The following is a 22,610-nucleotide window of genomic DNA, read 5'->3' on the forward strand; positions in this document are numbered from 1 at the left end:
GTTTGTTAGCAACCCCTGGTACTACCACTTTCGGCCTTTCTTGTTTTGCGGCAACTTTGCTCGATGATGCCTCATCGACTATCATAGACGGTTCATCACTATTTTTGTTCTGTTTAGACACCGGCTTCTCCTCCATTAACTGCTTATCTGGCTTGGTTTCATGAGTCTTGATCATCATGACAGTTTGTGATGGCTTCTTTGTTTCTCCATCAGCTTGTATGATTTCTATCATGTTAGCCTCTTGATGGGCTGGCATTGGATTTCTATTGATATTTGGAGCTTCGGGGGTTTGAACCTCGATTTTATTAGTATCAATCAGCTCTTGTATTGCATTTTTCAAATGCCAACATTTCTCCGTATCATGGCCTGGTGCACCGGAGCAATATTCACAGCTAATGGTGTAATCCAGATTCTTTGGTGGAGGATTGGGTAGTTTGGATTGTATTGGTCTCAGCATGTCTAACTGTCTCAGCCTGTGGAACAGACTAGTGTAAGACTCTCCCAATGGAGTGTAAGTTTTCTTTTTCTGTTCCCTTTCTCCCCTGAATGCTGGCCTAGGCCTGAAACCTGGTCCGGGATAGGCTCGTGGGTAAGTATTTGGTGTGACAGGAGCACGCCAATTGGTGTGAACAGGTGGCTGATTGTATGCTTGAGCATGGTTAATGGCAAAATGAGGCTCTGAAGGGTGATAGTAGTGTTGGGATGAATCATGGTGGTAAGCTGATTGGCGAGGTCGTTGTTGATTATAGTAAAGCGGTGAACCTCTGGGTCCCGGCCAAATTCCTGAATCAACTACGGCTGCTTCCTCCCTCTTCTTTCTTCCGATTCCTCCTACCCCGCCTTGAATAGCTTGAGTAGTTGCCTTAATTGCTGAATAGCTCATGATTTTATTTGTCTTGAGGCCTTCTTCCACCATACCTCCCATCTTCACTACCTCGTTGAATGATTTTCCAACCGCTAAAACCAAGTGGGCATAGTAAGTTGGTTCCAAGGCTTGGAGGAAGTAGTCTACCATTTTGCTCTCCTTCATAGGAGGATCCACTCTTGCTGCCTGTTCTCTCCACCAAAAACCATGCTCTCTGAAACTTTCATTGTGTTTCTTCTCAAATTTGGTCAAAGATAATCGATCTGGGATGATTTCTAGATTGTATTGGAAATGGTATGCGAATGCCTGTGCCAGGTCATCCCAGGTGTACCATCTTCCATGGTCCTGGCGTGTATACCACTCCAAAGCTGATCCGCTTAGACTTTGACTGAAGTAAGCCATCAATAATTCATCCTTTCCTCCAGCTCCTCGCATCTTGCTACAGAAACCCCTTAAGTGGGCTACTGGGTCGCCGTGCCCGCTGTATAGGTCAAATTTGGGCATCTTGAAGCCAACTGGCAATTGTACATTAGGGAATAAGCATAAATCTTTGTATGCTACACTGACTTGCCCACCTAATCCCCGCATGTCTCGGAACGATTGTTCTAGACTTTTGACCTTCCTGAACATCTCTTCTTGTTCAGCATTTTTGGCTGGCTTGTCAATTTCGGTTAGGAGATCAAACCGAGGAGCGGTTGAATTGATTTCGGAGGCTTTGAAGGTGGGCTCCGGGGGGCAATATTGGTTGTCTTGGGCCTGGAATATAGGCTCATTAGGAGATTTGTGAAATGTAGCAGGGGGAGGTGCTACGAAAACAGGAGTCATAGGTGGAGGAAAGTACGGAACTGGTTTTGGAGGTGGAGACTGTGGTGTCTGAGAGGTGGTGCCTCGGTAGTGCTGATAAATGGGGAAACTTGGGGATAATTCAGTGGTGATATTATCCTGAGTTTGGGTCATTGATGGAGCAGGGTTATTTGGGTAAGATGGGGGTAACTGTCCTATAGACCAAGCTTGGTACATCTCAGCCATTTGCTGCTTGAGCTTAAACATCTCTTCTTTCATTTTCCCGACATCCATCTCTTCTATCTCCATACCTGTGTCAACATCTGGGATAGACATACTTTCGGGTATTGGTCCTTTTGATCTTGTGTGATAGTGATAATATGCCAGTATACTCTTTAGAGAAACTAACTGCTTGAATTCTGAAAATGAACAAACTTGTTAGTTTTGAGAGTTTAACACATATATAATCACACGTTGAGATGCAATGCTCCTAGACAAATAATCCCTTTCTATTATGCATTTGCTCGGCTGCTTGTGTCGTCCCAGCCTTCTTGAAATTTTTATTGTTATTCATTTTTATTTATTATATATATCTTTTATCGTGGTGGTCGAATCTGAGAGATTGCCTACGTATCATGCTCTTACATGAATCAGACCTTGCGTAGTTCGGACCAAAGGCAATCACTTTTATTCATTACACAAAGATGGAATTACATTTGAAAACTTTAAGAAAATGGCTTGAAAACACACACACTTAAATCAAAATAAAGATACAATTCTTAACATCTCACAACGTGCCCCACTTTCCACTTTTGTTGTCAAATATTGGGTTCTCTGCTCAATGTGGGGCTTGACCCAGATGGCCTCCCAGCATTCGATACATCCTTTCCAACTCCATTGCTAGATGACGAGCAAAAGTGGGTGCATGCTCTGTAAACCTTTCATAATCCATTCCTTGGCAGTTTACATAACTTTGAGATGTGAAGACTGCCAGGTCGTGGATTTGTGCTCTGAAACCTTGGAGACGTTGGTCTTGGTCTTGCAATTGCTGCTGACGAGTGGTGGCTATATCTCTGACACGGTTTTCACGATCTAGAGCTGATTCTAACAGAGCTCGGAGTTTGGCCTGCTCTAATCTTGCTTGCGATCTTTCCCTGTCGAGGTCTGCTTGTTGATGTTCTCTGTTGCATCTTCTTGCCTCTTCTAGTTGTGCACGAAGCTGGTCTTCTGATCGCATCTAATAGTCTTTTTCCTTCTTGAATTGTGCCTTGTCTTTTTCGGATTGCCTATTCTTGGCGTTCCTTGTTAGATCTGGCTTCTTCGTTTAATCGTTGGATCCTTTCTTTTGCTTTGCTCAATGCCCTTTCGTTTTCCGCAAGAATGGAATCATAATCTTGCATTCTTTCAAAGAGATTGGCGATGGTTTTTTGATCCTTCCAGCTCCTCTTTGGCGTTTCAGAAACTCTTTTCATTTTTGGAATCGAGCATGAAGATTTTCATTCTCACAAGCTAGACTCTTTTTCTCGCCTTCGGCTTCTTGTGCTTGCAAATCTTTCTCCAAACTGAGGCTTCTTAAATTTTCTTTTAGGGCATGGATAGTTGCTTTGTACCCTTTTTCTTTTTCTCCCCAGATCAACCGCTCTTGGATTTTATCATTGAAGTTTTGAACATGGGGTCTTTTTGTTGGCCTTTTTAGCTCAGGTTCTGGTACGTCATCCACGCGAGACCGTTTTTCGAACCACCTTGCATATCCAGGATTTATCTCACCCTTTGTAGCGTCTAGGACTTGAGTATCGCTTTTCAAGTATCGACACCCATTCCACATCTGCTGAAGTAGAGCTTCGGGAATAGTGGCTTCTGGGTGTAATTCGATTACTTGCATACTCAAATCTTCATCATCAGGAACTATTTGATATCTCCCTAGCTGCCTTAGGACTCTTAGTGGTGCATACGGCTGAATGCTTCTCAATCCCAATAGTAGTAGATAACTATTTGAGGTTGACATATGTATTTCTTCCCTCATCGGGAGCCATCCCAGAGTCCATTCAATTTGATTTGCCGGTAAAGCCTTTAGATGAGATACCCATGCTTCTATCCCTTCTGGAGCCTGATAACTTTTTGTTCTTTCCTCATAGCTCTCAATGCAATTAGCTTTGTTTGACCCATACTGTATGATCTTGGGCTGTTGTTGGAGATGTTCAATCACCCGCATTTGCAACAAAATTTTGCATCCTTCGAAGACTTTTGCTCCTGATTTGCATAAAGTCAAAGCCCGATAAATATCTGATAGAATGATGGGGACAAAGGTGTGATTTTCTTTAGTGGTGAGGATTTGCACAACTTTTGCGGTGCGAATATCAATTGTTCGCTCTTTATTTGGGAAGACCATGACTCCTAGAAAAGCCACCATGAAAGCAAATCGACGGTGCATCTGCCAAGTGTCTTTGTTTTGCTTATTAGTAAGGCCTTTCTCATGAATTTCGAACCCATCTGACTTTCCGAACCTTGAATACAAAAAGTTGAAAGAACAACATCCATTGATGACATTGCTTTTCCTGATTTGACTGCTGATGTTCAGAAGACCGAAGAATCGATGTACCGAAGGAGCCTTTGTGAATATCAAGCTTTGATTTCTTAAACTTCAGTCAAAACCAACATAGCCAGCTATCTCCTCTAATGTAGGAGTAAGCTCGAAGTCAGAGAAATGAAAAACATTGTGAACAGGATCCCAGAAAGTTACCAACGCCGTAATCAGATCATCACGAGGTTCAACTTTCATAATGTCCGTGAGATTTCCCAAATGCTTGACGACCCATTTTTGACCGTCTTCGCCTAAATCATACCACCACATTTGAAGCTGACATAGAAATTCCTCTGTACTTGTGGATGAGGGGCTTTGTGTGGTGCTCATTTTGTATCTGAAATTTAATTTTAATAAAGTCAAAATTCATTTTGGGAAATTTATACTAAAAATTATTTTCGATTTTTTTTATTAAATATCTTTATTTCAAAATTTAAAACTATGTTTTTTCGAAATTTTTAAAACAACCCATTTTATTCCTTTCTTCTTACCATGATTTTATTTAAGCTGGTCAACAAGCATGTTCGAGGCAAATGAATGCACAAGTAACAAGTAGGATGCATCATGATGGTCTTTTAATTTTTTGGGTTCACCTGTCCTAGACAGACCCAACCCCTGTGTTGAGTCTCCAAGGCCAAATGCATATGATGCAAATATTCGTTCCTACTAGGGATCCGGTACATGGCTGAGTTATTCTAAGTGTAAAACCTTAGGTTGATTGTTCTAAACCTGGCTTACCCAAACGGACAGTTTGAGCCGAAGCGGGGGCAACGTACCGGGAGCACGAAAGTCTGCCCGGCCTAGTTACTTGTCCCAACTCCGTCTTATTTGGTATGACTTTAACAGAAAGGTGGGTCACGCGCACGTGTACACCATAAATTCAGAAGACTCAGAAAGAAGGGGGTTTCGTAGCAGTTGTATATATTCACAATTCAAATAATATTAAAGCGGTAAAAAAAAACATTTAGCATATTAGCATATAAACAATTGAAAATCATATAGTAAATAAAGCCAATAAAAACAGATATTTTAAGCTCGAATTCTTTAAACCCTGAACCAATGGTTCTGGGTTATAATAACACTTTTGTCCCCAGCAGAGTCGCCAGAGCTGTCGCACCTCCTTTACACCGCGCCCGCGGGGCGCGTGGGGAGTTTTCTCCAATTGAAGGACAGTCGAAACGGGATTTATTTAATTATTTAAGAGTCGCCACCTGGGAATTTTAAGGCGTCCCAAATCACCAATTTCAATCCCTGGATCGAGGAGAATATGACTCTGTTTATTATTCTGCGAACCAGAAATCCTGAGTAAGGAATTCTGTTAATCCGAAAGAAGGTGTTAGGCACTTCCGAATTCCGTGGTTCTAGCACGGTCGCTTAACTGTTTTTATTACTGGCTTAATTATCTTGATTTTATTAAATATATTGATGTTACATGATTTTACTACCGCTTATACTTACTGTGATTGAGGACCCTTCTTTGAATCGAATTACGCGTACGTATATTCGTGTTATAAATTTTAATATAAAAATGCGGAATTGTGTCACGCGTACGTGTACACGATAACTTTTGGTAATTTATTTATTAAACAATCATTTTTCGAAATTATGTCGAATCAAGAATATTGGTTTTTCTTGAATAGTGAACCGTACATCTCGGGTTTTTTATGAAATTGATTTAAGCCTTTAGAAAAATCCTTTTATTAAATATTCGCTCGAAATTGCGCGTACGCATAATCCGAATTTTTTGCTTTTTTTTTAAAAATATAATCAGGGTACGCGAACGTATCCCTAATTGCGCAAAATATTTGTAATGATATCAGGGATTTTTCCACAAATTGTTTATTATATTATGAGAAATCTTCATTTAAGATACCCCTTAATTCTTGAAAAAGAATTTACAATTTATTGAATGTTGCCCATTGATTATAATTTCTGAATATAAATTATATTCATTCCAATTATTCAGATTTAAAGGACAGAATAAAAATATGATTAATACTATCTTTTAAAACAAATATGACGTATATATATATGCCACAGAATAAATTGCATATGAAACTGAAAATGAATGATTCATAAAGGAAGGAAATATTTTCCAAGAAATTTCATTATTTACTTAATGCAAATTCTATTTCTAATTACCATTTGATTTAAAGTGTTGCAATTTGTGCATATACATCTCAACTTATTCTCATATACTCGTTTTAATCTTAATAGACGAAATTAATTTAATTAATTATGCCTATGATTGAGTTAGGATAGATATAGATATAATCAAACCAATTTGATTCTTAATCTATGTGAATTATTACTAACTATTAATTTTCACATTGTATAAGTTCCTAAGCCCTTTATTATTAAAAAAGAGAACAAATCTTGTTGACTTAATAAAATGATATTGCATACAATATTACTTACCATATTTGACATTTTGAACATACGGATTATACTAACGCATCTTTCAACTATAAATTATGAACACAACCAATGTTATGCCGAAAGATAGCAAATTGCAACCAATCATCATCTAGCTTTAAACAACAACTAATTAACTAACAAAATAAACTAATAGCATATTTTCTTTGATAATGCCATATTATGCTATACCTATCTAACAATACCATAAAGTGTAAATAAAAGCCAACTTTCTGCCATGCTTCCTATTTACACAACTCATAGATAATTAAACTAATGAAATTTGACATGGATAACATTATTACAAAGTTTTATATGAATTTCAAAATAAGACAATTAACTTGTAGCCATCGAGTCAAACTCACTACTGATTAACCAACATGAAACCAAAGCTGAAATTTTCAACTAAAGAACTCAAATGAGTAGAAGACAGTATTACAATTCAAACTCTATTTATTTGTCATGTTGAATCTCTTTCCAACATAAAATTTAAAAGACATGTACCTGAAAATGAAGGTAGGAGGAGTAAATTTCAGCAGTAGCAGCAGTAACAAAATCAGCAGAATATACCAATAACACAGCAAATCTGAACAAGAATAGGATTCGAAGAGCCCGGATGCACAGTAAAAGTACTTTTAAGAAATTTCAGATTTTTAACTGAAGAATGAGATCGAACAAATCCGGACAGATTCAATACCAAGAATAATATTTCTGATTTTGAGGTTTAGAACAAAGCAGACTGAAAAAAAAACTTTCAATTTCAAAAACACAGAATCAGCTTCAATACTAATTTCCGATGTAGGATTCTGTTTTAATGTTTCTATTTTCTTTTCTTTCTATCTTCCTTTTCAAATTTCTGTTTAAACTATCTCTAAGCTCTCCAAGTTTGGGTGTAAAACTCTCTTCTCTCTTCAAATTTTCTGAAAACTCTCTCTGAAAAACTCCAACTCTCTGTCTGTCCAGCTCCTGTATTTATACAGGGCTGGTTGCACCCTTTTCATGCTGGATGGACCCTTTATCCCTTTAAAAATCAGAAAGTTTTTCCATTAAAACTACTTTTGAATATTTTAAAACTAAGTGCTATTTATCCTGTTTTTCAGCAGCCCATTATCCCTTGTTCCCCATTAGTATCTTTAACTAATAGCCATTAATATTCCATTATCAGCACACTATCACATTATTTCAATCCCAATAGTACCCCCTTGAAATCCTGATGTTATTACTGAAAAATCAGAACCTACTGCAAAACAGATTCTAAAATCTGTATAAACTTAATTATCTTTCTGATTTACAGCTATAACCAATCCTATTAACCTCCTAACACAATTGTATTTGACCAACTTTTGTAAACTTGAATTCAAACTTGACATTACAACAATATTACACTGAATTCAGAACTAACATCATAACAACATATTACTGAAATTATCATAACAATTCAGACTGGACTTAACATTGAACCAAGATCAAACACACACAGGGTCATGGTCAATATACTGACAATGCCATGTTCAGAAAACAATACATACACATCATACATTTGAATTTACTGGTTTATTAAACAAGAACTAACTGATTAACAATAACTAATTAACTGGTTATAATAAAATAATCTATTCAAGACAGGCTGTCTCAGTCAACATTTTCAGAATCAAGATTCACAATACAACTAATCGACGAACTTAATCGAGTCGATTACACACATTGTAATTAATCACAACCAACAGAAACAATTCACATTCAGATCAAGTAGATAGGTAGGAAACAGAAATGACAGAATTAATCAAAACAAAAATATAAAGAATTAACAAGCTATTAATACAGACAACAATACACGTAGAATACACAAAAGAAATAGAAAAATACCTCTGAATTTTAATCAGACTCGAACTCAACTCGGCTTCGGATTTTTGTTTGAAATCAAACAGACTTTATTCGAAGTATTCTCAGTTGAGAATACCTCGATTAAAGTCTCTTAGACCTTAACCCTTTACTCGAATCGGAAAAATTCCAAGATTGGAATTTTTTTAGGGTTTCAGGTTCTTGGATCTTAAATCCGAACATTTCCGGGCAGATTCGAAGGGAACCAAACATGATACAAGGGTGAGGGTAGCCTAGGGGTCATTTGGTGTTAGTTTGAAACGGATCTGAGTTTGTTCTTGTTTGGTCCGAATCTTCAAAAGAAGATTCGAGAAGTTCAGAACTGATTCGAGCCAAACTAACTTCAGATCCATAACAAGGCATGCTAGGGGGTACTATGGTGTTAACTAGGGGTTGTTTGGTTTAGATCTAAACTCGGCTCGAATCTTCAAATGAAGATTCGAGAACCTTCAAGCAGATTCGAGCCAAGTGGCTAGCATAATTGGATAGAGGATGTTCAGGGGGTTCTAGGTTGTTAAGGTGGTGACCGGCGGCGTTGATGCCGCCGGGTTTCAGGCGAAGGGGAATAGGGGCGGCTAGGGTTAAGGGATTTGGTTTGGAACGATGATGAACAGGAGCGGAGGGGGGGGTGTTTAGTTAGGGGGCCGGGGTAAGGATTATGGGTTTATATAGGGGAATGGTGGGTGGATATTGACCGTTGGATTAGGCAGGATGGACGGCTGAGATCTATTCACTTAACCAAACGATGTCGTTTGGTTTAAGTTAGGGGGACGGGTTGAACCGGGTATTGGATCGGGTAAAGGTCTCGGGTTAGGGTGATGAAATCTTGGCCGTTGGATGGACTTAATCCAACGGCCCCTGAGAAGCTACGACCAAACGCTGTCGTTTTGGCTTGTCTGGATTGGACCGGTCTTGGGGCTACCTGGATTGGGCTGTGGGGGTAATTTGATTTGGGCCTGGATTTAAATCCAGGTCCGATTTTGTATATATATATATATATTTTTTCATTTTTTCTAATTTAAATTTCTAATTGTAATTATAAAACAATTTTAACTTCACAAAAATATATTAATTACTCTATAACAATTATTTAACACATAGACAAAACATCAATCACACTGTGAAACATTTAAAATAGAACCAATGCATATTTTTGTGATTTTATTTAAATTATCTCTTAAATGCATAATTAAATCCTATATGCATGCAATATGTATTTTATTTTATTTTTTCATTTTATTATGACAATGTAAACACTTACGGACATAACACAAGTATTTAACACCACGCAAATTCAAAAATTACACAGTAAAAGAAATTTATTTTATTTTTTGATTTATTTTGGAGTAGTTTTTCGTAAGGCAAAAATCACGTGCTCACACCCAGCATAACCCGAGGATCCTTTTTATTTTCCGGCATAACCCGATGAACTTTTTCGGTATAACCCGTGGACCTCCCCGGCATAACCCGAGGACTTTTTTTTTTCTTTCGCGGCATAACCCGTGAACCTCCCCGGCATAACACGAGGACCTTTTTATTTTCCGACATAACCCGATAACTCTCCCGGCATAACCCGTGGACCTCCCTAGAATAACCCAAGGACCTTTTTCTTTTCCTCCTGGCATAACCCAGGGAGCTTTTTCTTTTTCTCCCGGCATAACCCGTGGACCTCCCTAGCATAACCCAGGGACCTTTTTTTTCTTTTCTCCCGGCATAACTCGTGGACCTCCCCGGCATAACCCGAGGACCTTTCCTTTTTCCGGCATAACCCGATGAATTTCCCGGCATAAATCGTGGACCTCCCCGGTATAACCCGATGACCTTTTTTATTTCCGGCATAATCCGATGACTTTTTCCGGCATAACCCGATGACTTTCCCGGCATAACCCGTGGTCTTCCCCGGCATAACCCGAGGACCTTTTTCTTTTCCGGCATAACCCGAGGACCTTTCCAGCATAACCCGATCATTTTTCCAGCATAACCTGGTAATCTTTCCAGCTTGGGGCCTCCGATCCTCATTTGATTTCATTTTAGATATAGGGTCTCCATTCCCTAATCTCTTTTTCTTTGGGATACACAATCCCGATTTTATTGCTTTCAATAAAGAAATAATTTAGATTTTGTTGCAATAACTCACAAAATTTTCCTAGTGAAAACTGGGGCAGAAAAATTTCGTTCGTTTGTTTGTTTTGGTGCCTAAGCAGGTTTTTACCTTGAGGGACAAGTTTCGAGGCGACCAAAAGAAAAAGTCTCTTTTCAAATAAAAGAAAAGAAAAACAAGAAAAAAGAAGTGAGCTCTAAAGTGCAGAAGCGGAGAAAAGATGCGAACTGCTCAAGATAGGGTTGAAGTCACAAGCTTCGCATGTCCTGCCTTGATCCAAAAGCTGAAGAATGAACCAACGATTGCAGCTAACGAGCATCAAGATTCAGATAGGAGTCCAACAACAAGAACCAGTTAAGACTCAAGATCAAGCTTCAAGAGACTTATAGATGAGAATCTTGTAACTCATAGTTGATAGGCTTAGCTAGTTTAGCTTTTTATTTTTCCATTTTTTTTGTGTAATAAGGAGCTCAGTAAGCAGAAACAACAACAACAGCAGTGAAACCACAGTTTTCCGGTAATCCCAACTACCAAAACTTTCTGAACTACACCGACCTGATTCCTTTATAGCCAAGGATATGTAGGCAACCTCTGAAGCAAGGTTCGGTCAAACTTTTTCAAAATGCTTCCAAATGGAGTTTCAAACGGGCAAAAATTGCTTGTAGTTGCTCACTTTATCTTTGCCCGAAAAATCTTCATGTTTTCGAGCAAAGAGGGGCAGCTGTGAGCAGCTTATTTTTGACCAAGTTTGAATTTATTCCTACTTTTCTCTACTCACTACCCACTTTCTCCACTTTCTCCACTCACTACCCACTTTCCCCATTTTCCCCACTCTCCCCACTTTCCCTACTCATGTTCCCCACTCTCCCCAAAATATTTCCTCCACTCACACCATTCACAACCTTAAGACACCCATCAGCTCTCTCTCCTTGAAAAAAGGAAGCAGAAATACCAGCTCGATTCTCTCCATTAAAAACACAGCTGAAAGCAGCCCCAACGGACCCCTATTTTGCACCAAAAATGAGCTCGAATCCACTCTAGAAATGACCTCAAAACAACTCCAAAAACGAGTTGAAAAACTGTCCAAAAACCAGCATTAAACTACAACCAAATCAGCCCCAGAAACGCCCCAAAATCCAGCTCCAAACTGACCCAAAACAACCGCTAAATCTGCTCAAAATAACTTCAAAACGAGCTAAAAATACTCCTCAAAATAGTTTCAAAAATAACCTAAAAAACTGGTCCAAACCCAGCTGAAATTCTGCCACCAAACAACCATGAAACAAGCTGGAGTTCACACCAAAATCCAGCTCCAAAACTTCAGCACAACAACTTCGAAAACCAGTCCAAAAATCCATAAAAAACCAGCAAATCATCCTACAATGTTCGTGCTATGGGTCCGTGAAAGGGTCGAGTCCGTCGAGGTCGGCGTGGAAGTTCTCTGGCGATGGTTCCGGTTATTTGAGTTCATTTGCTGCTCATTTTTGGTCGTTGTCTCTGTTCTGTTGAGTTGCAAACTCTCAACCTCAAATTCATTAATAAAGGTCCATTTTTATTCTTACTCTAGTTTCAAATCCTGCTTTGTTTGTTTTCTAAGATGATTAATTTTGCTTTGGTCTATTTAATTTTTAGAGATAAATTCATGTAGTATTTCTTCCACTCTTTAGTATGTTGATTCTTTGAGTTTAATTCCCAACATGTGTTTTACTTCGCGTTAGTTATTGAATGTTCTTTCCATTGTGATTGATCAAAGAAGATTTTGTTAGCTTTTTTTTTAATTTCTCTGTCATTTCCAAGTTATATGCATTTGAAGGACTATTTTTCAGTTGAATTCTAGCAGAAACATGTGTTCTTTTAGAATGAATGAGCTAACATAATATTCATGTGAATAGGGAATAAGAAGCGTTGTCTTCCGCCAATGAAAGAACCTAGCTTTATTTACTCATTATGCCTTGAATTTGGTAGTAATTCATAAGTTTTATGTTAGAATTGTTTAGCTAAAATATTTCTTGAATTCTACATCAATTCCATTTCCATAATTCTGCTTCACAAATAATCTCAAAGTTAGCCTAGAATATTAATTTATAAATACATCGTAACTTGCTTTAGGCGCGATTAATTAACTATCGTGACTATGGGTACGGTTCCCGTAGCATAGTCATGATACCTAATTCCCAAATTCGGGGGTGCATTTCATGTAACCCGATCATAACAACTTCGAATATTAATAAAATAAAAAATATTGCGAATCGCGGGTGCATTTCATGTAGCGTGGTTTTCGATGTGTTCCAAAACGGCAAGTGTACGACAATCGTAACTTGTTCAAGAAATAATTCCATAAAATCTAAAAGGGGTTAAAATAATTAAAAGCAGTTATAAGGGAAAAATGCACAATAGGTTTAACACACGTAATAAATCAGATAATAGGCCAATTATAATATGTTTAAGCGACCGTGCTAGAACCACGGAACCCGGGAATGCCTAACACCTTCTTCCGGGTTAACAGAGTTCCTTATTCCGAATTTCTGGTTCGCAGACTTCAAAAAGGAAAGTCGAAATTTTCCTCGATTTGGGATTTAAAATAAATCGGTGACTTGGGACACCAAATAAACTATCCAAGTGGCGACTCTGAACAAAATTGAATAAATTAATCCCATTTCGAATAATGTCACTTTAATTGGAAAAACTCCCTTGTACTACCTTCGGGTGTGTAAAAAGGAGGTGTGACAGAAATTATAAAATTTACCGTTCGAAATTTTGCGGTTTCGAAAATTTTGCGGTTCAGAAGTTTATGAAATTTGTGGGTTCGGAAGGTTGTTGGTTCGAAAGTTTACGGCTTCATATTTATTGTATCAAAATTATTTATGAATACTCTTGAGAAAATATTTTTCTTGATTTGCGTACCAAACACCAATAAATAAATAAAATTACTACTTGTTTTCCAAGAAAACATTTTCTTGAAAAACATTTTTCGTGAAAAACAGTTTCCTTTATTCCAAACACACTCTTAATTTGACTCCACTTAACAGAGGTTTGAAATGGAATCATTTCATTTCTTATTTCAATAAGTTTATTTTTCTTTTCTTTTATAATCTCGTGGTTGTTCTAATTTAGCCTAATTAATTCAAATCTCGTGCTACCACCAATTGCTATTTCTATCGTAAGCTATCATCGCACAACCACTACTGCTAATCAACTCCATCGCCTTAACCACTAGCCACTACTACAATCACCTATGTCAAACAAAATATTTTTGCAATATCAATGAAAAGAGAGAATAGTTTGCAAATATAATATGTGGTTGTTATTTTATTTGAATTTTCATATTTATTAGCTTTTAAATTATTCGATTACTAGGGACGCATACAATCTTTGTTAATATCTTAATAATTAGATATGTATTTAATTTTAAACATCGTCACATTCTACCTTAAATATTGAATCATTTCCTAGTAACCAGATGACTTCGCATCTATCTCACAATTAATAATAAAATTAATAACTCAATTGAAGTTCATTTCCTATTTCCTTTTTTCGTGTTTCTTTTTATTACAAAATTTGATCACAATGCTAACGATAATAATCGAGCTTAACTTTTAGATACTGATAGGTAACTGATTGTAGTAAATAAAACTAATAACCTGAAAAATAAGGGAAGTAAGTTACTATGACATGTAAAAATATATGGTAGTATATAAAATTCTTTATACCGTTAATATATGTATATAAATTTTAAATCATAATTTTAACTAGTCCCCTTGATGGGGTTGAAAATAGTACTGCAACCAATTTATTTATCAGTAGCACTCTATGTTTTTCAAATTTACTGGTCAAACATAACCCCTTTTATCTCTGAGCGGTGGACTAGTCTTGGCGTAACTGGTAAAGTTGCTGTCATGTGTATACGGTCAAAATCAGGGAAGGCTAATTTTAAGGCTTCTATGGTGTTTCAAGCCCGACCTCGATGGGCTCGAAGCACATTTTAAGGCTGGTCCCCAAAGCACTCACCTCGAGAGGGTATATTGAAGACTCATCACAGCGTACCTCGAGGCAACATGAAAATCGACGACCGTCATGGAAAGGCGGGAAACTCCCGGGGACACGTGATTAGGACTGACAGAGCCTACGAGAAATAGTACAAATCCGTACTAGGCTATTATACAGCTGTACCAATAGCATTTCCTCGTCATTATTAGACATGTACTATGTTGGGATTCTCCCCTCCTATATAAAGGGGACCCTTGTCATTTTGTAACGGAGGAATATGGAATATAATAGATCACTCTCTGCTTTTCTTGCCTAAACGTGCTCAATAATTACTCTACAGATCTATTGCTCGTTCATTTATCGTTTACTTATTGTTGTTCATTTATTGTCCATTATTAACCGCAAAAGGCTATCTTCAAGGCTTTCGATATCATTGTTTCTTCATCAATTGTTCATCACTAACTGCCCTAACTGGACATCGAGGCCCTCTGTTTAAGCTAGCTCGAGGCCCAATCTTGCGACAACATTAGTTTGCATATTTTATTCTCTTTACTTACACTTAACATCTATTGACTAACAACTAGTATTGAAATAAATCACATGTTTTTAGAACCACAAAATCAAATATAATTGTTAATACCATTTTCAAGGTAAACAGTTTGGCGCCTACCGTGAGGCTAAAAATAATAGTGATTGTTTTGGTGCTAGTTTCCTGATAACACACGTTAATCTTCACACTTTTTCTTATCAAAGATTTTTTGATTTCAAGCCAAAATATGTCTAGCATACAAAATGCACCTGCTCATGACAGTGAAGGACTTGGAGAAAACAATGACATAGGGCTCGGTGTACCACCTGTAAACCCTGTGGGAGTGACAAATGTAGAGCCAGTTGATATCAGCTCCCACAACGCTCTAAACACAGAAGCGGGCACATGCCCCGTAAGGAATGGACGCAGGGAAGCCCAAGCTGGAGGCCAAGAAACTCGAGGAATGAAAGAAGGAGGAGTCAACATCCAAGTGATATTCGAGATGCTGCAAGCTCAGTAAGTCGCATCGCTCAACTTCAAAGTCAGAACAAAACCCCTAACACCGTCAAACCAGTAAACTTGCAGCACGAACCAGTGCTAGAAAGACTCGGTGAAGCAGCTCGGGGACTGACCCCCCCAAGCATGAAAATGCTCGAGGAATTGACTAAAAGAATCGAGTCAGGAGAAAAGAAGATAGAGGCTAACGATAAAAAGGTGGAGACCTATAACTCGAGGGTCGATCAGATCCCGGGCGCACCTCCGATTCTGAATGGTGTAGATTCAAAGAAGTTCGTGCAGAAACCATTCCCATCAAGTGCGGCTCCGAAACCCATCCTGAAGAAATTCAGAATGCCCGATATCACGAAGTTAACGGGACCACGGACCCCAATGGAGGCACCCCGATTGTCAGAATAAAACTTCAACATGATGTCTCAGACATCGTATCATCCATGGGTAGAATCAGGGATACCAGATGGCCAAAGTCCGCATAGTCAGATCCTTCCCGAAGGAACCCCAATGTAACACCCCACATATTTTGATTAGGTATGAATGAGTTAAAGAAGTAGTAAGGTTATATTTTGGACATATGAAGTCCTATCGGGATGATTATGGGTGAAAATGGTTGTTTAAAAATCAAGATGGAAAGTGAGGTGCATAAGATTTGACAAAATCGACGAAGTTTGTAGAAGGTTCGTGTTCCAGCAGAGTTTAGTAAAAATTTGTAGAGAATTTGGGAAAACTCAAATCATTAAAGTTGTAGGCCTTTGAAATATCTTTCCAACTATATATTGTGGAGCCCAAACAGAACTCTGTGCAAAGAGTTATGCCCGTTTTATATAAAGGTGTGCAACCACCGCGGTCCTGCCGCGTTTTTACCGCAACCACGGTGGCGAGGTAGTGTCTCAGCGATTTACCGCGGTCGGGACCGCGGTCACGCTAACCGGGATGCAGTAGATGACTTGGGAAGTCATTTGTTTAGCCCTATTTTGTCCCCCACTGCCCCAAAACATAAAAACTTGCTCTAGAAAGGAAAGCTCTAAAAAACCTAACTCCTTAAGGGTCCCTTCACTACTCAAGTTAAGTTCTAATGGTGATTCTAAGTTAATTTCAATTTTCCAACATCTTATTAACATGGGTAAACCCTCCATATCATTAGATATTCGATTGGGACATCGTTGTTGAGAGAAGAAACCCTAGAACTCGAATTCAAGAGGATTGAACTTCAAAAAAGTAATGTCTTCACCCTCTAATTGATTCTATCATTGAATTAATGATTATAGACTCTAGTTCATGAGATATGAGTTGATGGGTTGATAGAAAAGTATAAACGATTATAGGTTTTGGGTGTTGATTATTGATTATTGGTTAAAGGTGTTGTTTACCTTATGGGTGATAAAGAATGATGTTGATTATAACAATTTGAGATTTTAGAATTTATTTAGGAGCAAGAGAATGAGTTATTGGGTGTAGAAACACCATTAATAAGGACTATGAAGCTTTATGTCACCAAGTGTTTGAGAAATTGCCTAAGTGACCAAAACATGAGTATTATTGCTAATATGGAATCCCTTTGACTTGTATTGATATAGATTGAAGTTGAAAGGGTTGACGAATGTTGTATTACGCTCAAGAGCAGGAAGTTAAGGTATGTGAGGCTAACTCTCTATGTTTGGGAATGTTAATGATTCTCCCTACAATACGTTTCTTTTATGACATTACTAATTGCCTCAAAAATATAGTTAAGCCTAGTTCCTTGAATAGTTGTAGAACTTCTATTCCCTAGCTTCATAACTCGCTCATGACTTTCATTCTAAATGTTGCGAGCTCAGTGCGTATTCAATATAGACTTGGGTTTGATGCCCCCATGTCTTAGTATAGATTACTCAGTATGCCATATACAGTTGAAATTTCAGTATTCATAATTAGTTCAAGAACACATGTCTCAGTCTAGTCCCATTCAGTATTCCAGTATTATGTATCCCAGTATGATCCAGTATTCTAGTATCATGTAACTCAATATGATTCAGTATTTCACTATCATGTATTGCAGTATGATTCTCAGATTCTGATTTTAAATTCCTGAATGTTGAACACTTGTATTTGGGCCTGAGGCCGTGGTTTATGCTTTATGCATGTTTGGGCTTGAGGCCGTAGTTTATGCTTTATGCATTTGCCTGAGGCCGTAGTTATGTATACGTATACTTGGGCCTGAGGCCGTAGCTTGTGCACATATATATTGGGCCTGAGGCCGTAGCTTATTCAGATAAACAGGTTGTTCATCATTCGGAAGAGGGAGTATTCATATCCTTACTTCCTTTATTCAGTTCATTTATCAGTTATCAGTTCAGTTATCAGTTATTAGTTCAGTTATCAGTTATCATTTCAGTTTCAGTTTCAATAGTTATCATTTCAGTTATAAATTATCAATTCTCAGTTATCAGTTTAGTTTCAGTTTCAACATTTATAATTCTTTCTTTCAGTTGCTTTACATACCAGTGCAATTCAAATGTACTAATGTCCCTTTTGCCCGGGGCCTGTATCTCACAATGCAGGTAATGATTCTGAGTGCTAGGATTCTCGTACCAGCTATTTGGTGATCCCCAGTTCTTTCGGGGTATTATCATTGCTATAGTCTTTAGTATTTTCAGACAGTCAGTGTTTACAGTACTTCATTAGAGGCTTTATAGACTAGAGTAACAGTTAGACAGAGTCTCAAGTTTTCCATGTTAAGCTATATTTGCTATAATACGTTTCATAAATTATATTAGTATTTCCGTACTTTGATTTATATCATTCAGACTTTCAGTATATCAGCATGTGTTAGTTTATCTTCCGCATTTAGTATGTTATGATATCACATGTTGATTCAGCCAGCCAGTTGGTTCGCTCGGTCACATGTAGTTAGGCACCGAGTGCCGTGTTACGTCCAGGCCCAGGTTTGGGGCGTGGCAAAGCTTAGTATCAGAGCACTAGGTTCAAGAGTCCTAGGGAGTCTATGAAGCTGTGTCCAGTGGAGTTTCCTGTATATGTGTGTGCCGACCACTCATATAAACGGTTAACTACCAAGACATCCAGGATTGTCTCGCTTCTTTCTACTCTAGATCGTGCCATGAAGCTTATAGCAAAAGGTAACCTTCTCTTCCTATCGAATTCCAAATGTATTGGATTCCTAAGCGACACGCAGGAGAAACGTAAGGTCTTAGAGAGGATAATTGCCCATTGGGGTATAATCATGGAGTACAAGTTGGTAAATATGAGACTTTAGAGGATGTTAAAAGTGGGATGCAATGGATAGTATTACAGATTAGAGCATAACCTTATCAGAAAGTACAAAAGCAGTTATCATGTCTTATGGCTATTAGTTTACCTTAGTTACCAGTTATATAGTCTTTCAATTAGCAAGTTGTGGTTATTCAGTACTCCAGTATTCAGTTATATGTTTACCAAATATCCAATTTTCAGTGTATTAAAATTTCTAGTGACTTATGAGTATACGGTGATGCATATGGGTTCTCAAAGAAAATGTAAGTAACAATGATTATAGCGAAATCTTCGCATATTTTAGGGATTAAGACCCAAGACTCACCGGATGGTGCATGAAGTGATTTATATCATATATGTGTGGTAGTGTATCTGTATGTCAGACCCTACAGTGTAGCAGGTTAAGAATTTGACCCCAAATGGCCTAGAATTGGTCATTATAGTTTTGGGGAAAAAAGGGAGACTAAGGGGAAAATACCTGGGAGTCAGAAACATGTGTTACTACCAAAGATGTGATTTCGTACAACTCATGCAAATGACTAGAAGATATGATATATGCAATGAGAACCAAGAGCAACCAATATTGAATTTCAGGGAATGATTTTAAGTTGTTTAGATTTATTCAAATCAGAACTAGAAGTACCACGCTAGTAAGTTACTATAAGAAGCAACTATTGATGTAAGATAAAAGATATGGCAGTTCCCCCATGGGTTATGTGACTAAGTGATTACCGAGGATATTTATAGTATGATATGATTTTGTATTGTGTAGAAAGTTTGGGGTAAATATTCCAATTTTGTTTAAGGCAGATGAATTCCCTAAGTGTGATCCACACACACAGTTTAAAAAAAATGGGAGATCATATGCGACCATAGAATAGGGTCGGATGGTGAGGGATTTTAGGAATAATCTTCTGTTTCCCTTTAGTTATTCAAAGAGGACTAGAAAACATGATGCTAGTAGGTGGTTAGTAAAAGAATAGTAAGTAAGTTTTGAGTAGATGCAACAAATTAGCAATTTTCGCCGAGCTAGTAGAGGTACAATTTGATTCACTTAGCTAGTTAACTCTAGTGAGTGGATGACAACTTGAAATATCAAATATGTGTTAGATCCCAAAGAGTTTAAGTTAAATCCGAAGTACAGTGATAGTGGGAAAAATAATCAGCTAGGCAGTGAGAGAGCAAGCTACAGAAGAATAGCCTTTAAGAGTTATCGGAAGGGGTTTTCTCCAGGATTGACAGTGTGAAAAAAGTTAAATTATTAAGATTATGTATGATAGTTGTGAATACATTAGCTTTTTGTTATGTGAATAATTTAGTCTTTCCTATAAAAAAAGGAGATTTCTCAGAAGTAAGTTGGAAGATTAGTCGTCATTGACGTAGAGTGCAAAGAATTACAGAAAATAAGGAAAGTTATTTGGATCCCAACAAAAAGAGAAGGATCCGCAAGTATAAGACCTTTGGTCTAAGGGGTGATGTGAAAGTTTTTAGTAAGTCCAGTTAGTGATTTGAAACTCGAATAGTTAGCATGGGATATGAAAAAGAAAATCAGTTTGGTAATGAGGGAAAGTTGTATAATTATCACAAGAAATATGTCTAGCACGTGTAAGAAACACAAAATGAGTAGAATGATCACCAAGCCTAGTTATTGATGATAAAGTGATCACAGAAAAGCTATAAAATCATGCCTATTTATGTGTTATGAGGGTAGTGCCATTGCACGAGACTCTAATTTTGGAGTACAAGTCAAAGAATTAGATCGCAACAATGCTATAAGTGTTTTCAGGAAGTGCTTAGAATGATAATCAAGTATAGGAAGCTCCGAGAGGAGGTGGCCCGGCTCAACGAAGGGCACCTTCAAGAATTCCTCAGCAATCGAGCCAAGAACCACTTTCAAGAAAGAGAGGCGAACGGAAAGAATGGACCAGAAAAACCTCAGCACATCATTCACATGATCGTTGGAGGAACCGACGTCCCACAGGGACCCATGTTCAAATGGGCCAAAGTGTCCATCGCAACGGAAAGGCAAACTCGGAGCTATTTACTCGAGGACGCCATTACATTTAGAGAAGAAGACATCGAGCCTTGTCCCAACCACATAATGATGCACTGGTAATTTCTTTTCTTTTGAATAACGTTCAAATTAAACGTATGCTCGTGAATCCAGGTAGCTCGGCCAACATAATCAGGTCGAAGGTGCTGGAGCAGCTCGAACTGCTCGATCAAATCATGCCCACCTCTCGAGTCCCCAATGGATTCAACATGGCAAGCGAGACAACAAAGGGAGAAATCATCCTCCCAGTCAACGTGTTTGGTACAGTTCAAGACACCGAATTTCATGTCATCGAAGGCGACATGAGGTACAATGCCTTACTTGGAAGGCCATGGATACGCAACGTGGGGGCGGTACCATCAATTCTTCATCAGATGATGAAGTTCCCAACAAAAGATGGTATAAAAACGGTGTACAGAGAACAACATGCAGCAAAGGAGATGTTCGCGGTAAACGACATAGCACTAACATCGACTCTCCCCGTCTAGGATGAGTCAGGAAACAGGCTGACCACCGACGAACAGGTGATCTATGAGCATTTGGACGAAGATGACGAAGAAGACTTCCTCACTCCTCAGACCTTCGTTGCCCCCGAAGAGTCGGATGCAACAAAATCAACGGTCGAAGAACTTGAACAGGCCACCTTGATCGAGCATCTTCCATATTGAAAGACACGACAGAGATCCCGCCGGAAATAACCACACATCGACTAAGTGTCGTTCTCAGGTTCAAACCAGTGAAGCAAAAAAGGAGGCCTCAGTCCGAGGTAAAACATGCATTCATCAAAGACGAGGTAACAAAACTCCTTAAAATAGGATCAATTAGGGAGGTAAATATGTCGAATGGTTGGCTAATGTAGTAGTGGTTCCCAAAAAAGGAAATAAATTAAGAATGTGCGTAGATTATAAAGACTTGAATAAAGCATGACCCAAAGACTCATTCCCATTGCCCAACATCGATTGCTTGATCGATGCCACGGCCAGCCACGAGATCCTCACTTTTCTCGATGCCTACTCCGGGTATAATCAAATTCAAATGAACCCAGAGGACAGGGAAAAAAACTTCATTCATCACGAAGTATCGTACATACTGTTATAATGTAATGCCCTTCGGGCTAAAAAATGTAGGAGCTACGTACCAACGCCTAGTTAATAAGATGTTCGAACATTGATGACATTCTAGTTAAGTCCCTACGCGGAGAGGACCATTTGACTCATTTGCAGGAAATATTCGATATCCTTAGAAGTTACAACATGAAGCTCAACCCTGTAAATGTGTTTCAGAGTAGAATCAGGCAAATTTTTAGGCTTCATGGTGTCGAATAGGGGGATCGAGATCAACCCTGACAAAATCAAGGCCATTGAAGAAATCACAGTAGTGAACAATGTGAAGGTCGTACAATGACTGACCGGGCGGATATCGGCCTTAGGCCGATTCATCTTGAGATCGTCAGATCGGAGTCATTATTTCTTCTCCTTGATTAAGAAGAAAATAGCTTTGAGTGGAATTCGGAATGCCGACATACTTTAGAGGAATTAAAGCGGTATCTCTCGAGCCCGCCTTTGCTCCATACCCCGAAGGAAGATAAAATGTTGTACTTATATCTGGTTGAATCTGAAGTAGCGGTAAGTGGTGTGTTGGTTCAAGAAGAAC

Source organism: Nicotiana tabacum, chromosome 8 (genome assembly GCF_000715075.1).
Source record: "Nicotiana tabacum cultivar K326 chromosome 8, ASM71507v2, whole genome shotgun sequence".
Taxonomy (NCBI): domain Eukaryota; kingdom Viridiplantae; phylum Streptophyta; class Magnoliopsida; order Solanales; family Solanaceae; genus Nicotiana; species Nicotiana tabacum.